Genomic DNA, 20,251 nt, shown 5'->3' on the forward strand with positions numbered 1-20,251 from the left:
AGACCATTACCTTGCTCACCTTCTTTCCGTCTCCACATCCCTCAAAAGAGGAAGAGTGGCTCCACCCTCTGGACCCAAAACGTGTGCACTCTTTTTACCTGAACCGCACATAACAGTTCCAGGTGGACGACCAACTCTTTGTTGGCTACGTGGGCGCTAAGAAAGGACGGGCGGTGCACAAGCGAACCATCTCTCGTGGGTCGTTTTGTGCATCAAGATCTGTTATTCCTTGGCTAAAAAGGAACTTTCTGTGGGGCTGCGCACCCATTCCACTCGGGCCACAGCGGCTACTAAAGCCTTGGGTCGGGGAGTCCCTTTGCAGGACATTTGTCAGGCAGCTACGTGGGCCTCGCTGCACACGTTTGCCAAGCACTACTGCCTGTACAGCCAAGTCCGGAGAGACGGCTTCTTTGGCCGTTCAGTTCTCCAGGACTTCCTCTTGTAATCTTAGTTTGCAGATCCACCACCGGGGTTGGTATTGCTGGGGTATCTATTCTAAGGTAAGGAATCTAACACTAACGTGTTTCTTTCAGACGCACAAGTTACTTACCTTCGGTAACGACATATCTGTAAGAAACATTAGTTAGTGTTAGATACCTCACTGCCCCAACCATCCTCCCCGTTCTGCAAACTGATATCTAGGGTTAAGGAATTTCCCTGTCAGGCCCTGCTTTCATGGCACCAGTGTCGGTTTCTTGCATGGCTCTGCATTCCTGGTGAAGAAAGCTATGTACAGAACTGACGTCACTGCGCGAGGGCGTCGTCGAAGTACTCCAGCGACATCTTTCCGGCAATCATGACGCTGACAACGGACGCGGAGCCACAGGACGACGCCTACCGACGTGCAGGGGTACTGCTGATGAAAACCTTCCAGATCCAGTCTGATGCCTGGGGGATATTCTAAGGTAAGGAATCTAACACTAACTAATATTTCTTACAGAAGGTAAGTAACTTGTGCTTTAATATGTATGTCACTTCTGTGGCAGGCCTAACAAGCCCTAGGGCATATTGCGGTATGTTCAAAAGTGGATCATATACTTTTACATGCTTCAGCAGTAAAACCCCTCAATTGTCGTTTTTGCTGTGGAAAGGCTAGTATCGCCATTGGCAAGTACCGGACCCTACTAACTTCTGAATGAGCCTACTAAGGCTGGAACTGTTTGGTATTAAAAGAATCAGTGCATTGAATCTGACTTGATGGTTAAATCTCATTTAATGTCGCTGGTGGGCAAATTGCAACTTTAGAAGCTGGCACTTCAGTTGCCCAAGGATTCTAGTGCCAGTTTACTGATGTACTGGGATTGGATTGTCCTGTACACAGATTTCTGCCTTCTAGGGGAAACATGCTAAAGACGTCCGGAGAAGGACAAAATAGGGGCCCGCAAGGGGGAGCAGTGTTACACCCTTTGGCAGGAAGCCACAAGGGTGTTAGTCCAAAAGGTGAGCTTTAAAGGAGAAGCCACATTTAAAGGGCAAATGGTTAACACTTAGGAGAGGGGTATGCTATTGTTAAGGCAGACAGGCTGGTACTGGGGACAGGACAGGAAAAGCCAGTTGTCAAAACAGGTTTTTCAGAGGTGTATAGCCCCTTGCTAGCCACAACTCTAAGAGTGGACTAGGGAGCTCTGAGTGTCGAGAAAGGAGTTTCGCCATGTTGGGAGTGGGCAGAATGATGCATCCTAATTTAGCCGGATGGCACACTTCCCAGGTAGTCGTCATCAGGAGGGAGGGACCGTGGTAGCCCATTGGCTGCCAACTACATCCCACCCTAAGGGCATTTTTTGAAGAATAATAGGGCACCCATACCTCAAATCTCGACCAACTTGGAAGAAGCACTGCCATACTGCTCCAAGGGACCAGCAAAGAGACGCTGCACCGACGAGGATTGCACTTGCTGCACCTAGTTGCTAGCAAAAATAGGGACTGTTAGCTGTGTCTTGCTCAACGAGAATCCGTCTCCGGAGCCCAGTCAAGCCAAAAAAACTTAAAGGGCCCTTTACTGGCCTCCTGTTCACAGCACAGGGACACAAGAGCTGAGGAAGCCTACTGGGGCAAGTTGGTAACCCAGAGTCTTTAAGCCGCTTCCACGCCGCTTTGCAACACGAGGACCAAGACCCAACGCACAGAGTTGCACCCAAGTTCATTGAGCCCAGGAGTGCTGTCGGGCCCTGAGAAGGCGAGTTATCAACTCAGGAAGGATTGGCTTGTGACTGCAACAACGTGCGAATGGAAGTCCAGTGGGGACTGGACTTCAGCCAGGCTGGGGAGGACTTCGTGGGACGTCAACCCTGCAAACAGCACTCCCTCACTATCTTCGTGGACAAAGAAATGCCTGCAGGAATACCCCCTCGACCAGGTCGCATCCACAACCTCCTTAGAGCATCTTTAACATCCTTCATCCCTTGCCTGAGGACCACTCTATAGGAATCAATTTCAACGTGGATAAAGGGCCTGGAACTGCTGAAGGACTGCTTCTTCTGTGAAGGTAAATGTCCTGGAGGACTTTACTGATCCGCGTGACTAGCACCCTGCCAGAGTTGGTCGCCCCAAGTACTTCTAATCCAACCACATTGACACTTACTTAAGCTTTCCATGAAAAAGCTTCTAAATGTCCAATTCGTAGACTTTGCCAAGGTTTTTCGCGGTTGAGTGAAATTGCTTTGATTTATTATTGCTTGTAAAATCAATATCTCCGGAACCCTCCAATGGATCTTTTTTGTTCTAGAGTCTAAATTCGTATAAAAATACAGTCTACTATTATAAATTGGTGTAGGATTTCTTGAGTGTTGTGTCAATTTATTTTTTTTATTGTTTTGATGCTGTTTAAATGTTCAACACTTGTTGCTCTGTGCAAGCCTTGCTGCTTAGTGCCACAGCCATCCAGTATTAAGCTGAGGGATTGAAAGAGAAAGTCCAAGTGTCCTAAAGGGGATGGTGTTTTACACTGTGAGGTTGCACTACGACACCATATAATACACCCATTTCCTATCAGCATTATTGCGCAAGAATAAAATACACACTTTTCACACACCCCGTTTAATCAGTGATGAATCGTATTAGATGGGAGCAAGCACACCCAATCACCCCAAAAGAGGTATGCAAAAAGACACTGGGAGTTTGGAAGTAGTAGAGAGGAAATTGTATGTGGGTGGGGGAGGCCACTGCAGAGGTATAAGGCTGTCATCACAGGAGGAGATATGTCCACAGGATGTGAGAAGCTAGCCAAGATGAGGCAGCAGGAGGAGGAAGTACAGATTACAAGAATTTGGATTGGTGGAACGTCTGAGCAATAGGTACATTGCACTGGCATGATCAAATGGTGACTAATGGCAGTGTTGTGGGATGGCCACAAGTCTCAGCAAAAGCAGCTATTTGGGGGGCCTTGGATATAGGGTGGCGGGTAGTAGGTTCTCAAATAATTTTTAAGGTTGTGTTATCAATGTTACAGTGCAGGGGACTAATGAGATACAAGAAGTAAAAGGGCACTGAGGATAGAAGAGAACATGGGTTGACATAGAGGCTAAGACCAGGGATACTTTACGATGAATACGTTGAAAACAAGCATTGGCAATGCCAACAGGTGTTGCTTTTAAATGTGCCTCTTCAATCACTGACGAGTTTAGGCACTCAATAAGTCATCATACATGTACTCTGTCCCACATCCTTGCACTCATGCATTCATTCATTTTCCTACTTACACAACCACAATAAAACACACACAACAAACTCAACAAGATTTGGAAAATAAAGTTCAAATAAATAAAAAAATAATACTGCCCAATCATAGCAGGCATGTGTTTGCAAATAACAAAATTAAACGTAGCAGTGGGTGACCATCCTGCGATTGTACTGTACAAAGTGTAGTGTTGTTTTAAAGCTCAGTATTGCATGGACTATACCATTACACAATAGTCACTTGGTTTAGAGTCAGGGGCAACGCAGTGCACTGCAGAGGACAAAGCAGCAGCCAAGTATCTCATTAGCATTGTCTGGGGAGTTGTAGTATGCTATGAAAATAAAAATAGGAGAAGGAAGGAAATAAGAGGGGGGGGCCTAAATGGAGAAAATGGGAAACTAAAACGACTGTCACACTAGCCCTGGCACTAAAGTGCTCTACTTTTCAGGCAGATGTGCTTGTATGATCAAATGATATCACTCAAAGTGCAAGAGAGCCAATGGCTGAAGTGGCCTGACCAAGTGCCCTGCTCATTGCACCATCAGGATTCAAGCAAGCCGGGCCGACGACGGCTGAAATGCCAGAAACCGGTCCCCGGAAGCTTGTTTCCTTCCCAGTGTAAGATTTGGCTTGGTAGTTTGGTTTGCCCTGTTCCCATCACGCACTGGGACAGGAACAGACTAATTTGCATATAGCCAGGTTCTGAACTGGGATGGTGCAGTGAGCTAAAAAACGGTGTTGGATCTAGCCCTGATCTCTTTACTGGGTGAGAGTATTCTGCTTAATTCAGAAGCTCTGTCCATCACCACCCCTTGTTGTTAATAATTTGTCCACCATAAGCGTAGAAGGGTATACTCAGATGTGAGTCCCTTGCTCATTGCACCATCAGGTTTCAAGCAAGCCGGGCCGACGACGGCTGAAATGCCAGAAACCGGTCCCAGGAAGCTTGTTTCCTTCCCAGTGTAAGAATTGGCTTGGTAGTTTGGTTTGCCCTGTTCCCATCACGCACTGGGACAGGAACAGACTAATTTGCATATAGCCAGGTTCTGAACTGGGATGGTGCAGTGAGCTAAAAAACGGTGTTGGATCTAGCCCTGATCTCTTGACTGGGTGAGAGTATTCTGCTTAATTCAGAAGCTCTGTCCATCACCACCCCTTGTTGTTAATAATTTGTCCACCATAAGCGTGGAAGGGTATACTCAGATGTGAGTCCCTTGCTCATTGCACCATCAGGATTCAAGCAAGCCGGGCCGACGACGGCTGAAATGCCAGAAACCGGTCCCCGGAAGCTTGTTTCCTTCCTAGTGTAAGAATTGGCTTGGTAGTTTGGTTTGCCCTGTTCCCATCACGCACTGGGACAGGAACAGACTAATTTGCATATAGCCAGGTTCTGAACTGGGATGGTGCAGTGAGCTAAAAAACGGTGTTGGATCTAGCCCTGATCTCTTGACTGGGTGAGAGTATTCTGCTTAATTCAGAAGCTCTGTCCATCACCAACCCCTTGTTGTTAATAATTTGTCCACCATAAGCGTGGAAGGGTATACTCAGATGTGAGTCCCTTGCTCATTGCACCATCAGGATTCAAGCAAGCCGGGCCGACGACGGCTGAAATGCCAGAAACCGGTCCCCGGAAGCTTGTTTCCTTCCCAGTGTAAGAATTGGCTTGGTAGTTTGGTTTGCCCTGTTCCCATCACGCACTGGGACAGGAACAGACTAATTTGCATATAGCCAAGTTCTGAACTGGGATGGTGCAGTGTGCTAAAAAACGGTGTTGGATCTAGCCCATATCTCTTGACTGGGTGAGAGTATTCTGCTTAATTCAGAAGCTCTGTCCATCACCACCCCTTGTTGTTAATAACAAGTGCCCTATACTGTCATGGGTAGAAGTAGAGAATACATTTTTGTAATAAGAAGGTCCTGGGTCACTGATGAAAAGAGGAGGAGCCAAGATGGCGGACGGACAAGACGTCTGAGCTCCCGGCTCCGCAGCCCGTCTGCTGATTACATGCCATCCTGATCTTTAATCCTGCCTACGGCGCGAACGAATATAATCACGAATGCGCTGACACTTTCCGCATTCCTCCGATGTCCCCGCCGGCTTTTTTGGTCGAGGATTTATAGAGTTTGCCGACTTTGGACTTTGCCCATGCACTCTGGCCCGACCACCGCCACCGGACACCGCTGATCACGTACGGTGATACGACCTGGGGCAGGACCGGCGTCTGGGGAAATGTTACCGGCTGTGGAATGGGCGGCTCGGCGGAGCCCTCTTAGCGACGGAGAAGATACCTGTGTGGTTGGATCCGGGCTGGCGATATCTCCTTTGTCATGCTACCAGCGGTCAGAGCGGTATCCATTTTGAAGCGCCTACCACACGCATTGCTGTACAGCCGGGGGCTCTCACATCGTGCGAGCCCCTTATTGCGAGCAGTATCTCTTTTTGCCTTCAATATTCTCCCTCCGCCCTATGGAGTCGCCATCCCCCCTCCGATGTGTGCCTACTGCAGAGATGGTGCCGGCGCCGGTCTACCTCGCCGAAAAGACGGAAGCCTCCATATCCCTGACGCAAGCTGCCTTGCCTACCGTCGAGCTGGAGGGTGCCCCGGTGGCGCCTTTGCATACTGCTGCCATGCTGAAGCGGGGAGCTGTCCTGACCTATGGTGATATCCTTCTAGCCCTGGAAGACTTGAGGGCGACATGGTGGCAAAACACTCGGGAACTGGAGCGGAAGATTGATGTCGCTATGTCATCCAGGGAACTATTGCGATTGTCTGACCCCCCAATGCCTCTCAACCCACTCGAGGTGGATACAATGTGGCTACAGGGGGATACTGTGGAACGTCCTCTCCCTGGCTACAGTGTCGAGTGTTCTGTGCATGACAAAGTTGCAGATACAAAGTTCCCTTCCACTCTAAAAGCTGGGACTCTGCCTCTACAAGTGTTGCCACGGCTTCCCCAACATCGCCGGAGTGTGTGCCGTTCTGTGGGGGAAAAGATGTTTGCCACTTTGGACGTGGTGATGGTCGATGATTGGGAACTCTCGCTTCTTCTTCCTCTGCTTCTTCTATGCCGGGAGCGGCCATCTTGCTCCTTTGTTCTGCCTGAAGTACATTTCCAGCGGAGGCCATGCTTGGAGGGGTTTCAGCGTTCAGGCCAGGGCTGATGTTGCCTCCCTTGATGATCCTGCCTGACCGCCTGGCATGACCCGGACTCGAATACTTGTCGATGTTTTTGATGTGCCGCATGCGTGTAATCCGCCATTGTAGACTGCGGGGGTGGATATGTGGGGCCACCTAAGATCGGGCCAGGACTGGGCGATCTCCTTTAGTGTGCTGTACGTATTGGCGGGCGGGGACTAGGATGGGACTGCTTTTTGTCGGGTTTATTCGCACATTTGGAATTGAGTCTCCCCACCTGCTGCTTACTTGCTACTTCATTTGTGCCGATGATACCCAGGGTGGGGGATACTTACGGGGCTGGTGGTGACCGGGAGTATGCTATATTTTCCTCCTCCTGCCTTTTCTGGGAGTCGGCGACTGGGATGTTCTTTCCCACTCGCCAGACTCTCTTTTCCCACTTGGGGTCCTCTTGGGGCGACAGGCATGCCTATTGGGGGGGGGTGGGCCGTGGCCTTCCGCTGGTATGCAGGGTGGGGGGATGGGATGTGTTCTGTGTCTTTTCTTTGTCTCTATGGCCCTCTTTCTCTCTCTTTCTCTCCTCTTCTTCGGTTTCTTTCTCTTCTATGTTCCTCGGGGTCGGGGTCCAGTGTTAGTAGGGAGTTTATTGTGTTCTATCATTCTGTGGTATAGCGTTTGCTCTTAGTTCCTGGATGGCGGCCTCCTATTTCCTTACAAATGCCTTCCTCTATATCGCCTCCTTCTGGGTGCTCCTTGAACGGTATGTCTATCCTGGCCAGTGATCTGCTTCGACTCTTTTCGTAGTTTAATATAAGTCCTCGACAAAATTATAAAATTAAACCTTTTCCTATCCTGACATTATTGTTCTATGTTCTACCCGACACTTCTCACTCAGAGATTGCCTTAACGGCGTTCTGCCTATTGGTTTTTTCTCATATCCTTTTCTAATATGTCATAGCGGCCGGCCTCGAGGGGTTGTAGGCAGACGCTGTGTATTGTGCATTTCACAAAATAAAGGTTTTCAAAAAAAAAAAAAAAAAAAAAAAAAAAAGAAGGTCCTGGTAGACCACTTAACCTGTGAGGCCTTCTGAAAAAAATCTACTGATAATTATTACAGTGCAATCTTCTACCCAAAGGGACCACCAAAGGCTAAAATCATCAGCAAAATCCTTACCTACGAAGGTAATCTGTGAGAGCTCATGTAACAGGATACAAGTCAAAAGCGTTGAAAGTATGCAATAACAATCCACCTTTAAAGGCCAATTGGCTTTAAGTTATGTCTTTCATATTAAATAAAGCATGTCTATTGCTTTTGTCAGTGCTTTCCAATTTTTTGAAAAACAGATTTTATTGGCATTTACTGTGCATAATATTCACAGAGGTTCTCTTACATCTCAAATATCAGACATTTGTTCCACATGGTACGTTACAGTGTACTCTGGGTCTTCCATGCTAGAATCCGTTTAGTTTAAATTGGACAACAGGTCCATCCAGTTCTAACTTTCGACTCCCTCCCTCCCCCCTTCCCTAAACAAGTTGCTTAGTGTCAGTTATATGTGTCAGCGGTGAGTACTATTTCCTCGGCTACCCGTGCAGTTTGGGCGGTGCTCAATAGGTGCATGGGGATTGGGGGAAGCGGGGTGTCACATTTCCTGCCACTGCGTGGGGTCATTACCTCCCTGTCAGAGCTTTCCATGATAAACAGATCAGGCATATTGCAGCTGAAATAACTTTTCTGCTTGACTTAGCAGGCTTGACACCATAACAAACTTAGACCTATTGTATAGAGCATAAGCTATCCCACAAAGCAACCCGAGTATACTGTACTACAATTATAATGTGTGCAAAATGACAGTGGTCAAAACAATATAAATTATTATTGTAGTGCAAATATTCTATCCCCACAGTTTGAATGAGTTGCAAACACAATAACTATTGCCTTCAATGGTAATCTACGAGATTCAATTTAACAAACTACCCACCTACAGCACAGAGTAATACTCCACCATAAATGCCTATTGGCATTACAGGGTCACAGCCGAACGGTGGGAGGCAGAATCCACCAATTCTGAATATATGACGTTACAATGTATACCATTACAATGCATACTTTTACAGCGCAGACTTTGCAACACACCTACCATTACAACGCCTAATTTTACAACCCAGACAGTTACAAAGCAGTTCTATAGGGATACAATAAAAGTACCATTACCCCGTATCACATTACCAGCAATACCATTACATTACATGCTATTACAGCGCATATTACTGAACCTATGTAAAATGGGGTTAAATACCCCCCCCCCAAAAAAAATTCTATATAAATAAATATTGACATATCGCGATCGCAAAAAATTCAATACATATCAGGATGTAAATTAATAGAAGTGTATGTTGAGACAATTTTTGTAAAAACACTGTATGGTCAATGGCAGAAACAGCGTTAGCATTTCAGTACAAAAGAAACGGATGTCCTTCTTCTATTTCCACTGTAACTGTACAGCCAAGGTCTACACAAAATGGCTGTCAGTCTAAAAAAGAACGTAAAGACCCACATTTTACACACTGCATAATAAATATACAATCTGTCAGGTTCTAATTTGCGCAGAAAAATCTATTTCAAAGCATATTAATCGATAACCCCTAAAAATATATATTTGTATAAATTCAGCTGACCACCATTTTGTGCTCAGTGGTACACTGACTTCCCTGGTGACCACACGCTGCCGCAGTAGGAGACAGCTGACAGTTTGGATTCCAAACACTGCCATTTATCGACAGAAGTAAGTGAAATTTTAACACACAACACATTTAAATAGAACAGAAATAATCTCCAAACGTAAAACTAATTTTATTTTTAAAATAAATTCACAGATTTTGAACAAAAACAAACAGCAATCGAATTTGGATAAATCACTGGAAGAGAAACTTCTGTAAGTTTATATTAAACTATTACCCCCCCCACCCCCTCCCCAAGGAGACCTGGTCTACAGAGCCAATATTCATAAATGGCTGCTGTTCTTTTCAAACCTTAGCTAAACCCTCGGGTTCCGAGAGGGCCAAGGGGGGTATTTTGACTTTGATCCCAAATAACTTCCCAGGAAAGGTTATAAAGTTCGAATCTCCAAATTCAAATTTCCACAAGCTCACACTTGAGCTATACCAGGAAGGCATGTGGCTTTTAATTAATACTGATAATAATGAGGCCCAAATATGCATTCTATTGTTGGAGAGGTCGATAAGGTATTGGACAACTCTTTACGCAATATTAGGAATGAGGCAGCTATCATCATTTGGCTGGGAGATTTTAATATATATCCCTGCAAACACAATGCAGTCCCTGCATGTGGCTTAGAGGATATGGGGAGAAATCCCATATATCATTTTACCCACAATGAATACAACAACTGCTTAAACATATTATCTTCTCGAAATATGGAAGAAATGGGGGGGTGCTAGGTGGTGCTGGACGAAGATGGTCGCACTTGAGTGAGGCTCCAGCCCGGCCGAGCACATTTATATACATAAACCCCATCCTGAAGCATATTTTCAAGATACAAACATCACCGTTGGAAGAGGAGTGCACCGAGGCTTCTACCGATGCCCCACATGCAGCGACACAGTGAGCTGTGTATAACTTGGCGACGTTTCTAATCAGCCGCGACTCTCTGCTCTACACCCGCGGAACCGGCGCCCAGCTGGCGCGCTCACGAGAAGCCGAGACTAAAAGGCCCTGTTCAACATGGTGGACGGGAGCTCCGAAAGCGCGACAAGCGGAACAGGCTGGTGAGCTCCACGACATCTGAGGGACCCCCTGGAGGCATACTGTACTGGCGGAGACAACACCTGCCATATACGGCCACCGCACACTGGACTGCTTGCCGAGGTGAGGAGCGGACGGGATAGAACAGCGACCTCTCCCCCCCCCTCTATACCGCTGGAACATTAGCGCTTGCCACCGCGCTTGTCCCCTGGTTTAGCTCGTGTGTAAGCAGGCCCCCTCGAAGAAGACAGTGCGGGCGGCCGGCGGGAAATACTGGTCGGAGGGCTAGCACCAACATAGTGCAGGGCACACCGCGACGAGGCCGGCGATGCGGGAGTGGAGAAGGAGTTGCAATAGCCGCCGCCATTTGGAAGAGACCAGCTCAAGAAGCGGCGACACATAGGCCAAACTGGAAACTCCGTGGGGGAGTGGGTGTCTGGGCTGCTGATCCATCGGCCAAGAGACTGGCGCAATAGCGCACTTAGGAATAGCTGCAACGACTATCCGGCCCGGTCATAACGCAGAGTAAGACCACTCGCTGATCTCCCGAACCACCCCATCATCCCGCAAAAACGAAATTGGTGGCAACCTGGTCCAGATCACACTGGTTCATTAAGAAGGCCTCCGCCCTATCGCCCACATGAGCGCCGGCGCCACACGTCACCGGCATACACTCCTGGGCTGCAACTGTGGACACCCCAGGCCACATAACTCTGTCCGTCTCCCTCCACTGCGCCCCGTTGAGTTCTCTACATTGAATGGTGAATGTAATAGCCCGAGGGACTGCGACAACCGACTTGAAGCTAGGGGGGCCTGGAGCGATATCGCCAAGCAATACAATCTGCGCTCCTGTCTACTACGCGCTGAGACTCCGTTTCCACTGCATATCAGTGCTGTAGCAAGATGGGTCGCACGGACGCTAGACAATCTAAAATCCCCTTTGAGGCTTGCAAAACCCTGGCGTCTCAACCGCCAGACTCCGCTGTACAACAAAATGGCGCCCCGCCTGAGGAAGACTGGCGGGAGTTCCTGCTCGGGATGAAGCACAGCCTCACCTCCATTGACTCTAAAATAGACACTTTAATGCGAGGATGGACACAGTGGTAGCCAAATAGGTCAGCACGACACTCGCCTGAAAGAAGCGGAGAGCAGAATATCGGATTTGGAGGATGGAGCGACGGTGCGGGAACCCCACGTCTCACAAATGGATAAGCTACTTAAGGTAATAGCCCACAAAAATGAGGATTTGGAGGCCCGGTCCCGCAGAAACAATATACGCATCATGGGCCTTGCGGAGATCACCAACACAGACCGTATGGAGGACTTTATAGAAAAATTGCTAATAGACCTTTTCGACAGAGACTCTTTTTCTCCTCACCTAACTGTGGAGAGGGCGAATAGGTCCCTAGCAGCCCGCCCCCCTCCTGGTGCACCGCCGAGACCTATCATTGCCCGCTTACTCAATTACCGAGACCTCGATGCGGTCCGCCGCCTGGCCCGGGAAAAACAGCAAGTGCCTTACGAAAATACAACTCTGTCTTTTTTCCCTGATTTCGCCCCAGCTGTGCAGGAGGCCCGACGCAAGTTTGCGGGTGTAAAGAAGAAGCTACAAACACAAGAGATCCCCTACGCCATGCTCTACCCCGCGAAGCTCAAGATCACGCACCGAGGGAAACAGCAATTCTTCATCACCCCGCAACAGGCAGAGGATTATATCAAATGCTTTAAAAAGGCATCCTCACAAGAGACTGACTCCCATAACCGCTCCATATCAAGCTCTCCACTATCACACCAGGACTGAACGCATGGCAGATGGTTTCCCAATTGGAGAGATACAACGCTTCCTCATGATGAGACTGAATGAGCTTCTTTGGTGATGTATATGATACACTACCATGTCTTTTTTTAATGTGCGAATTGTGGATGTGCTCGGCTACCCACCTCCGTCCCATGACTGACTGCCCTGCCTAATAGCTGGCAGACTAGTGGGTGTAAGCATGGAGGTGTATGGGCTAGTCAAGCGCCCCTAGTGGTACTTCCCCCCCATAGTGCGAACCCCTAACCCCCCCCGTTACATGGGGGAGATCTCGACAGTTGGAATGTTTTTTAGTTCCGAGGGTGGTAATTCAGTACCCGGCAAGTTGGGGACGCCGGAGTGGGTGGGATATCCAAATTTGATATGCAGCTTTTTTTTCAGTGCTGGGAGTGAGGTAACTCTTTCAAAACACACGCTGCTTAATATGTACCACCGTGGAACCGATAGGTGAGACACACACGCCCCGAACTTAACGTGGCATTGTGGAATGTTCGAGGCCTCAATGACCCTAGAAAACGCAGGCAAATCCTGGGGTACTTGGATAGACATAATATAGTCATAGCCCTCTTACAAGAGACACATTTGGCGCCCAATGACAACCCCCCCTTTGCAGCCCGATGGGCCACATGTCGCAATTTTTCATCGTATTCTAACTATTCTAGGGGAGTTACCGTCCTAGTCAGGCGTGGAGTGGCCTTCACTCCCAAAGGCATGGAATCCGACACGGAGGGTAGATTCTGCCTACTGTGGGGGCAACTACACATGCACAACATCCTCTTTGCCAGCTACTATGGCCCCAACACTGACACTCCCAACCCACTGCTCTTGCTATGGGGCAAAATACAAGCCCTAGGCATCACCCACTTTCTTCTGGGGGGTGACTTTAACACTGCCATACAGCCGCAAATAGATAGGTCTCGCTCCCTACCTGCACATTACAATGCTATGCAGCACACACTGCGCGACATAGCAGAGGCGAACGGCTTGATAGATACATGGAGACACATGCACCCAGGGCTCAAGGAGGGTACACAGTACTCAGCAGTTCATGCCACTTGGTCTCGACTTGACTACGTATTTACGTCCACAGGGATGGCGCACTGGCTAACATGGGCAATCCACCTACCCCGTACCTTTTCTGACTATTCCCCAGTACTAGTAGAATTACAGATTCTGTTGGATTGTTCCCCATATCTAGGCGGGCGCCTCAACCCCTCCCACTTAGGTGACACGGCTTTCAAGGCTGAACTAGAGCAGGACATCCAGGACTTTTTTGACCGTAACCTGACATCAGTATCCAGTATCACAATGGTGTGGGAGGCTTTTAAAGTCACTCTGCGTGGGTGGTGCATAGCCAAGGGCAGACCTTCGCAAGTTGGAAACCAAACTGCAGACATTAGAGCACACGCTAAATCGGGGTGCAGTTAATGCAGAGACCCTGGCCCATATACGTGATAAACTCACTGAATACAAAATCACGGCAGACAGGGAATGTAAATTTCACGGTAAACCGCATGAGGCACGCATTTATGGAGAGGGAGACCGCCCTGGGAAAGCTCTGGTGAACTCCATCAAACCCCCTAAATTTGCCAACTACGTAGCTGCCATCCAAGACACCCAGGGAAAAACACATTGTCAACTTTCTGACCAAATTCGCGTCTTCCAAGATTTCTACAAGACACTATACTCATCACATAGAGGTGCACCTCTAGATCTAGCTACATACTTAGAGGATATTGCGCTGGCGTGGCTAGGACCTACCCAACAGAAGTTCCTGAATCTCGAATTAGAATTAGACGAGATTACGGAAGCCATCATGACAATGAAGTTAGGCCGAGCACCAGGTTCGGATGGCCTTCCAATTGAATTTTATAAAGCTTACGCACCCCTACTAGCTCCCATCCTTAAAAAAGGTGTTTTACGCTGCACTCGAGGAGGGGCTCCTCCCGGCGACTTTGCGAGAAGCCCTCATAACATTGTTAATTAAGCCTGGCAAACCTCCTGTGCAGTGCAATTCTTACCGGCCCTTGTCCCTACTAAATTGTGACACTAAAATACTAGCGAAGGTTCTCTCGGTCCGCCTCAATTTATTAATGGAACGCCTGGTCCTCCCTGATCAAGCGGGCTTCGTGCCACACTGTTCGACATCACATAACCTGCGGTAATGCAAGATATTGACCCACATTGCGAAGCAGCGGCTGTGTTCCTCGATGCCACGAAGGCGTTTGACTCGCTGGAGTGGGATTATCTACTGGGCATACTAGAACGTATAGGGCTCCCATATAGTTTTCGGAACTGGATACAACTATTATATCATCAACCAACAGCTGTGGTGCTACTGAATGGGTCCAGATCCTCGCCATTTAACATACATAGAGGCACGCGTCAGGGATGCCCGCTCTCCCACATACTATTTGTGATTGCCATAGAACTCCTAGCAGCGAAGTTGCGGCAGCACCATAATGCCCGAGCATTCATCTACCCTTCCCGACAGCTGCTCGTATCCCTTTACGCCGACGATATGACGCTCTATGTCCACAAACCCCAGGAAAATCTTAACCCAATCCTACGCGAAATCACTAAATTTGGGTATATCGTGGGGATACAAATTAATTGGGCCAAATCTGCAGTTTTCCCCCTCATGGACGCAACGCAACACCACCAACTTGACTACCCCCTAGTGTGGGAAATAGATGACCTAAGGTACCTGGGTGTACAGGTCACGCGCCAAAGGGAGAGCCTTATGAGAGCCAATTACGGGGTGGCAATCGATAAAATCACTGACATTATTACCAAATGGCTGCGCCTCCCACTTTCAATGGCGGGACGCATCTCACTGATTAAAATGGTGATTCTGCCGAAACTGTTGTATCTTTTTACCAATATTCCTTACCACCCTGGCAAATTGTTCTTCCGCACACTGAATACACAATTGACACAGCTTATCTGGGGCGGGAAGCAAGCACGACTCAGCCTTAGTACAATGACGTTGCCCTACTATCAAGGAGGTTTTGATGTACCCAACTTCGAGCGCTACTATGATAGCGTGCAAGCCCACTTTGCCACCTATTGGTTTCACCCCCCACCATACATGGCCCACCTGGCTGTCGAGGAGGGACACATGCGGCCGACACCTATTGCTATTTTTATATTTACCGCTGTGGGGGATAGGGAGCGCGACCCGACAACAGTCGACTGCACAGCCATGGCATGGCAGCGCATAGCCCGGTGTATGGACAGCCCACTGCTTTATTTACCTAGATTACCCTTACTCAATGACTCCCGACTACAAGTCACATGCGAGGCTATTGGAAGTAAGATGCTGCTAGGCCTTAATTACCCCACATGGGGGGATCTCTACCTTAATGGGCAATTTCGTACACTAGAAGAATTCTTTGGCGAACGCTCACCCCCAACCATGGACGTCTTTTTATGCACACTGCTTCAGCAAGCTGTTCGTGTGCTCAGTCCTTCCTTCCCGGAGGAGCCTGCCATCCTTGCGCCCCTGCACGCACTCTTGCAAACAGAAGCCCCTCAGCACGTAGTCTCGCTGATCTATAAACATGTGCAAAACACACCACAAACTACTCCCTTGCGAGCCAGTTCCGAATGGGACAGGGATTTAGACTTCCCACTAACAGACGAACAATGGGAAACCAGTTGTACGCAGACACATGCCATAACCAGTAATGCTAGACTGCGCCTCATACACTTTAAGTTCTTACATAGGCTATACCACAACCCGGCCAAGCTCCACAGAATCCGACTACAGGAAACGGACCGCTGTGCCCGGTGCGGAGAGAACAGGGCGGACTTTGCACACTTGGCATGGACATGCCCCAAGGTAGCCGAGTACTGGTTGCAAGTCTTTGCAGGTCTTTCAGAAATGTTAAGCACTGATATAGCGCCATGACCGCGCCTGGCCCTACTGGGACTTACGCAAAACGTAGAAACTACACACAAAGTTCTTGGCGATGAGTCTATTACTGGCCAAGCCGCAAGTAGCCTGCAGATGGGGGGAGGGCGGGCCCCAAATTCAGGATATGGATTTCTACTATGGCCACATGGAAGGACCAGTTGCAATCATACGCGGAACTCCTGCCGCTCCAGTCGCGTCCAAAAGACATATGGGGTCTGCTAACGTCCTATCTCCACCGGCAATGTGGAGAAGGGGAGGAGGAGCTGGAGAGCGAAAACAATGTGGGAGGGGGGAACCCCCAGGCCATACAGGAATGCTGAGACTAAAAGGGGAGCTTATATGGCAATTGATGTGATAAATGTACATTTCACGTTCTGTGTATTGCATGTATCGCCCTGAACACTACTAGACTGAGATGAAACTGGAACTACGGGTCCTCTGAAAGATAATGTACCTTTATGTGTACCTGCAAGATTGTCTAAGAATGCTATATTGTATGTGCCCTGCATGCTGAGATACCTAGGTCACACGGTCATTTATTTGTTTAATTGCTCCGCTAAGCCCTCAGATGTTGTTTTTCTTTTCTTTCTTCACCTACAGCACTGTGAATGGTATCAGATATGGGTTGGGGAGGGGGGTGATTTGGTTCTAAATGGTTCTTATTTACTGCAATGTTTGCTGACTTATGCGGGAAGGTGCTGATTATTAGCGTTACTGCTTGTCACTATATTATCTCATTGCATTGCACTGATGTACCGTTTTTTTCATACAATGAAATATGGAAGAAATATGGTATTAACCAGTGATCCAGAACCTCTACAGGCAATTAGTGGGAACCTTCCAGAGAAACGGGTCAGAGTAAACTATTGACTATATATTACTCTCCACCCCTATCAGTATAAGGGCCATATTTAGTGACCATGCCATTCTATCCCTCCAGATAAAGGTATCCATAGGGGACTCCCTCTGTAACCCAGAACGTTGGTACACCAATTGTGGCAAGAAGAAATGGAGTACAACTAAAGTGGGCCCATATTTATAAACTTAAGATGACTTCAGAAATTATATCATGTACACGGAGTAATAAATCATTATGTTTTGAACCAGATGCTGAAGCAGGGGAAATGTTGGGGCATATTATCAAGCCTGTGCGCTAAAATTATCGCCGCTTTATAGGCCGAAAACGGTCGATAAAGCGGCGATAATGGGCTTGATAATATGCTCTGTGGATTTCCAATCGAAGCCCATGTTAGATGTCTTCACATCTAACATGTGCTTCGATTGGAATTCCATAGAGCATATTATCAAGCCCATTATCGCCTCTTTATCGGCCGTTTTCGGCCGATAAAGCGGCGATAATTTTAGCGCACAGGCTTGATAATATGCCCCGTTGTTCGCCTTTTGTGGCCTTTTAAAGAAGGTAAAACTGGCCCTCACACGCACGAAAGCGTTAAATACAGCGACTGGAAGGGGCTGGTTTGACTCTCCGTGTACAAAAGCAAGGAAGGCTTTGATGCATGCCCTGAAAATTAGACCCAGAATCCCGGACCAAATAAAAGTATTGCAGGCTGCGTATAGGCTAGCTCGTAGAAATAGAGAAAAGGCCATTAAGGAAGAGATTTGGGCAGACCTTGATGAGGCAGCCAGAATGGGTAATAGCCGCGATTTCTGGAAGTTAGTAAATGCACCACACTTTAAAAATCCCAGAGATCCCACATTAAACAATAATAAAGATGAGGATGCATGGGTTGCCCATTTTGAAAACATCTTTGCCCCAAGTACTCACCCCGGAACACCACTTATGAACACGGAACAAATCCTTATGCTCCTCTTTCCTTCTCATTTACTGAAGTGAAAAAAGGCTTGATTTCTTGTAGCTCGGAAAAGGCCACAGGACCAGATGGTGTCCCAATTGATTTTTTCCAAGAAACACCGGACCTATGGGCACCCTTATTAAGGAACATCCTGAACAGTATAGCTCAGGTATGTCCCCCCCCCCCTTCATAGTCAGCGAGTGTCATTGTTCCAATCTATAAAAAAGGGAACAGGGCCAACCCAAAAAATTCTAGACCAATTTCCCCGCTGGACACCACATCGAAGCTTTTGGGCCGGCTCCTCCTCTCTAAGTTAAAGGGACGTGCCAAGGAAATAACATCTTAATCCAGGCCCAGTAAGGGTTCCAGCAGGGAAGGAGTACCGTGGACCAGTGCTTGAACTTAGCACTAATAATAGAGAAATATACCAGAGTGAAGGAAGGAAATATCTACACGGCTTTCATGGACCTGTAGGCAGCGTTCAACTGTGTGGTCCATGCAAAGCTATGGGATATAATGGAGGAGATGGGGGTTGACCCAGCTATAATAAATTTCATTAGACAGCTGTATTCGAATGCCACGGTATCGGTCTGCTACACCAAAAACAGGGACTGCACACGCCCATTCCAAATCGCCAGGGGAGTAAGGCAGGGATGCGTTGTTGCCCCATTCCTCTTCTCCGTTTACACAAATGGAGTTGAGAATGCACTCACCATGGCCACACGGGATGTCCCTGTATTTGATGCCCAACTGCTATCCATATTGGCATACGCGGATGGCGCAGTGGTGATCGCTAGAACAAGGCTCCGTCTACAACGCTTGAAAGCCACGTATATATCCTTCATGGACTCAATAGACCTGGTAAACCAAACTAAGTCCTTTGTAATTATAGCTGGGGCAAGAAAAATCGATAAAACCCCTTACTTACACGCAGATACTGAGAGAATAGAGGTGGTTGATACTTTTACCAATCTGGGGGTTCTCTTTGATAAAGATTTATCATGGTCAAAGTTGGTGGATTCAGGAAGAAAGTCGGTAATGGAGAGAAGTCTCTCAGCCGTAAAACCCTTCTCCCAAAAACTGGGCTCAAGACCACTATTACTGATAAAAAGCATCTATCAGGCTAAAGTTGAGGTGGCAGTAACGTATGGGGCTGGAATCTGGGGTTTGGTAACAACTCTCGCACTTCAAACTATTGAAAATAATTTCTTTAAGTCTATAGTGAGTCTCCCTCTCTCATCCTCAAATTACATTTTACACTTGGAACTAGGCTTGCCCTATATTGCAGACAGAATACAATTAGCCCCAATTCTTCTGTGGCACTCAATCTGGCGGAGGTACACAGTGACATGGACACAAACAATAATAAGGAACTGCTTAAGCATGGATAACTGCAGAATGTCTAGGTGGCTTGGTTATGTAGAAACAGTCCTGAAGGAAATTGGCCTACCTAAATGGTCTAATGACCCACCGGCATGTAGAAAGGTATCAAAACAAAAGGTTACTAAAATGTTTTTATTGATGGTGATTATAAGAGAAAAGAATATCATAAAGAAAAACAAGCAGTTTGTACCTATCGTCTGAACTCACCATTGATAAAGAGAGGGTATCTCTATCTAGCAAATGTTACTAGTCCACAACACAGATTCATACTATTAAGGTTTCGTATGAATATGAATCCACTGATGTTAGGCTACCCAGATAAAACCTATATTCATAGAGATTTAAGTTTGTGCCCATGTGTTAACCTCTCCATACAAACTGAACGACATCTAGTTATATTCTGCAGGCTCTACAAGAAAGAAAGGAACTACTATCTTAAGCCAATTTTGAAGCAAGGGAATTTTAATCAAAGCATTATATATTTTTTAAATCGTTGCCTGATTGCCCCCCCTGGTATGCTTTTCGGTAGCTACTTTCTGATGGGCCTGCATGAGAAAGAGGAAGAGGGGGGCTGTCACAACCTTTGGGCCTGTCACTCATTAACTACTTTGCACAATATATGGGGCTGCTTAGGAAACTAGAGTTTTTAGCATGTGGAAAGATCATGTTGTACAAGGGTTTTTATTCTAAGATAAAATACAAATTACTTATTACTCTTATTTACTATGAATTCTTATCAT

Source organism: Lissotriton vulgaris, chromosome 1_1, assembly GCF_964263255.1.
Source record: "Lissotriton vulgaris chromosome 1_1, aLisVul1.2, whole genome shotgun sequence".
Classification (NCBI taxonomy): domain Eukaryota; kingdom Metazoa; phylum Chordata; class Amphibia; order Caudata; family Salamandridae; genus Lissotriton; species Lissotriton vulgaris.